The 3,865-nt window shown below is 49.8% G+C and overlaps 1 protein-coding gene across 1 annotated transcript in view; it reads left to right on the forward strand.

Annotated features, from left to right (window-relative positions):
* Positions 1-793: 793 nt before the first annotated feature.
* Positions 794-3,865, forward strand: part of S1PR1 (sphingosine-1-phosphate receptor 1) — a 19,467-nt gene continuing 16,395 nt past the window's right edge. Inside the window, exon 1 of the mRNA XM_006762940.2 lies at positions 794-879. The gene's annotated coding sequence lies outside the window, so the exon portion shown is untranslated. The remainder of the gene's footprint in view (positions 880-3,865) is intronic.

The raw sequence follows: 3,865 nt of genomic DNA on the forward strand, positions 1-3,865 counted from the left end.
CCGACCTGCTGCCTGACCTCCCTCGTCCGCCATTTGTTTCTGAACCTGGGCGACCAGGCTGCCCTTTGAAGAGCTGCTCGTTATCGTCCAAGCGAATTTCTTTTATGTTTAATGGAGTCGCTTAGATTTTGTTGCTTTCACAAACAACCTTCATCCGCTTCAGGTTCTTTTTTCTTCTTTAATGATTTTTGAAAATGATTGACAGTAGCCTAGGGGCCTCATTATCATTTTGATTCATTAATTGAGTATGGAAAATAAATGTCAGTGAGGGGGTATTTATTAGTCCAAACTCTTTTATTTTCTTTCTATTAATTCAGGCTCTCAGCCAGATGTGTAGCTGGTGCTGTGCAGTGGTGAGAGGTTGCTTAATGGCCTCACCTTTCCATCATCAAGGAATGTGTGTTTTGTTTGGTTATGGAGTTTATTTTCTAATTCACATTTCCACCTATGGACATAACTCTTCAATAGCCAAAATATTTGATGGACTGGAATGCTTTAACCTTTCTTATAAAGAGATATTTTGTTATTGATTTCGGAGAAGAAGAGAGAGGGAGAGAGAGATAGAAACATCAGTGATGAGAGAGAATCATTGATCGGCTGCCTCCTGCATGCCCCACACTGGGGATCCAGCCTGCAATGTGGGCCTGTGTCCTGACCGGGAATGGAATGTGACCTCGTTCATAGGTCGACGCTGAACCACTGAGTCACGCCGGCGGGCTGGGCTGCTTTAACCTTTGACCACCAGGAAAATAGACGTGTGTGAACTCGTTCTGCCATATTTGCCACAAGTTGATGTTTTTCATCCAACAGGCTCCAGTTTCATAGTGAATCCCGAGGCAGCAGCACATTGGAGCAACCACAGTGTGTGCAGCCCCGTCAGTGAGTAAATTCTACCCATAACCAACGCTCCCTGAGAGCCTGCCGTGTGCTGGCCTCTCTGAGGCACTGGGCGCACCCATGACTGAGGCTCTGGCTCCTCTTCTTGCCCGCCAGTGGCAGAGGCACCATGAATGCCTTTGTAGCCCCTCCCTCTACGGAGCTCTCCTGTGGGCGGCAGACACCAGTTGTGGCACACCCTGGATGCCAGCACCCAAAATAGCGACTGATGGCAGTGGGTGTGGAGAGGTCCTGGCAGGTTTCAGAGGCATTGGAGAGCTCTTATCCTGGTGTCAGGGTCACACTGTCCCGTCCGGTGACACCTCCTGGCTCTCTGGGAATCGTCATACAGACCCTCTCCTCCCTGGCCCCCGAGGCAGGCCTGTGGCACGGGGTTTGAACTCCTATGAGTAGGCCCGCTGGCTCTCAGCAGACTGCTGCCCAGCATCAAACAGCCAGAGTCCCAACAGGGGCTGCTTGGCGCAGAGCCAGGCCTCAAGCATCAAAGCCATGTTCCTCGCAGATCAGCCCAGTGATGAGAAGTAAGGGCCTCGGGCCCAAACCCATTGTCCCCGGAAAGGCGTGTCGGAGGCACAGGCCGTGTTCATGAAGCAGCAGCACTGCTGGGCTGGCCCTGACGTGTCAAGGAGAGCAATGGCCAGGAAAGGGGGTGACCCGTGTCCCCCACACTGCTCCACCCAGAAGAGCACGAGGAAACATGGGTGGAGGCACATTTCAAATGCTTCTGGCGTGAGACCCCACTAGGAAAATGCTGGAACCCAGCTTGGCCAGAACTGTATGATGGGGGACACGGTGTGTTTCTAAATCCAGATCTGAGCCCCGGTGCCAGCTCAGGAAAATCCCTCTCTCAGCCTCCGTCTCTGTCCCTGTCCAATGGTGGAGGCTGGCGCCCATCTGATGGCTGCTGTCTGGGTACCAGTAGCGTGTTAATAGCAATAAGTGGGAGAGCTTGTCTATTAGAACTATTCATCAAACGTGTGTTGTTTTAACTACATGAGGTGGGGATTTTTACCCCCAATAATGAGTGAACAGAGACTCAGATTAATTACCCGATATCCCAGATAGTGAGAGAGAGACTAGATTCATCTGGCCAGCTGCCTCTGTGGCCAGGCTCCTACCCACACCCTCTCTACTGCTTCCCTGACTCCCAGTGTCCCTCTGTTGGCCTCACCATGACAGGACAGTGGCCACCACTGCTTGTTCCCGGGTTGACTGGAAACTCCCCACGGCAGACATGCAGCAAAGGCCTCCTCAGGGACCCTCGCTGAGGAAGCTCAGCTTGAAGCAAATCTTAGATTTGACCCAAGCAGCACAGTTCGCCTTGATCCTCAGCGACAGAGCCATTAGCCAGAGCGCATTGGAAAAGGCACTGGCTTGGGGGCCTGGAAATGTGTATTTAAATCCTGAATCGAGGATTTAAATACAAATGTAAATGTAATCAGACCTAATCTCTCTGAGCCTGCTCTGTTCTGAGCTAATGTATGTGGCTGGTTAGTCTGCGGGTCTTCCCCAGATGCATTTCCCCTTCCCTGCTCTTCTCTGTGCCCCGAGGATTTACAGTCTTCTCCTGACAGTCTTGCCAGGTCGCCCTGGCCGTGCGGCCTCTGGTTGGCCTAGAGCAGTAGCTGAGAAGGTGGGAAGAAGGAGGCAGGATATCGTTCTGCCTTCCCTGGCTGCGTGGACGCCGCGTCTGTGACAGCAGCCGGCTGGGCCCTCTTCTGGGCTCTCCCTTTGCCTGGGGCTCTGGGGGCACTGTTTCCACCCCTTACCCCCTAGGTTCTCGGGCAAGTGAGGGCTTCCTGCTCTTGCCCACCTCTGGCCACCTCAGCACCCTCTGTTTGTCCCTTTGTCTACGGCCTCCCTGAGTAGCCCTTTCGTCCAAGTCTCCCATCGAACCTTGCAGTAAATCTTACTGTGTCTTGCTTGGAACCTGATGGCTTCAGTGTGCAAAAGAGCTTAAAAACACCATCTATAAAAATATGTTATCAACTTCGTGTTGTTTATGATTATTTGGCCATATTTTCACCATCAATACCAACTTCTGAAGTTTCCAAAACTTTCCTGGTTATACCTAAGTATTACGCCAGCCCAGAAATTAAAAAATCAGAAGCCAGGGGTCAAGGTCATGTTGAGTAAATGCCCCTGGATCTGGTCTGCTTCCTGTTTGTGAATTAGGAAATGGTCAGAAAGCTGGACAGTTACCAGAATGGAGGGATTTCCATCAGGATTGACGTCTCTTCAAGGAGTGGGTGCCAAATGTGGAGTGAGTAGATACTATTTCTGTGCAGGTGTAAATGTGTGTGTGTGGCTACACACATACACACATACATGGCATTTTTCAGTAAAGAGACATACAGCTATTACAGCGACTCATTTTATTTCTGCTCTGAGTAGCTCATTGTGGAGGTAGGAGTTGATATCATCATAATATTTATTTGATCATTAGCGGTTTTACATAAAAAGGCTAGCCTACTCATAATTCCTTTTTTTTAAAAATAATGTTTTTTAAGCAAGAATACAATTTTTCTCAACGCTTGGAGAAAAGTTATGCTTATTGCATATATATTTCAACTGTGCTTTTGTGCCTACAGGAGTGAACTGCTACATAACTGTTAAGGAAAATGAAAATAAATTCTCACTTTTGCCATTTTCAACAAATATATTTTAAAAGGTCGAGTAATTTTTAAGATTACATTCTCCAGTCTGTTTATGTGGGTGGGTATCTTAGGATTCTTTTGGTCACAAGCAACAGAGATCAGCTGAGGGCGATTTAAGGGCGGGGGGTATTGGAAGGATGTAGTGGCGGCTCCGCGAAGCTGGGATCTGCATGGCGGGAACACAGGGCCTGGATCTGCAGGGCTCTGCCGTCAGAAAGGCCTGGCTGCAAACGCTTCCTGACCCCGAGTCACCCTGCTCCAGACCCAGATCCCAGGAGAAGCAGCCTGGCCTGGCTCGGGTCCTGGGCACT

The sequence above is a fragment of the Myotis davidii genome, unplaced genomic scaffold, assembly GCF_000327345.1.
Source record: "Myotis davidii unplaced genomic scaffold, ASM32734v1 scaffold217, whole genome shotgun sequence".
NCBI lineage: Eukaryota > Metazoa > Chordata > Mammalia > Chiroptera > Vespertilionidae > Myotis > Myotis davidii.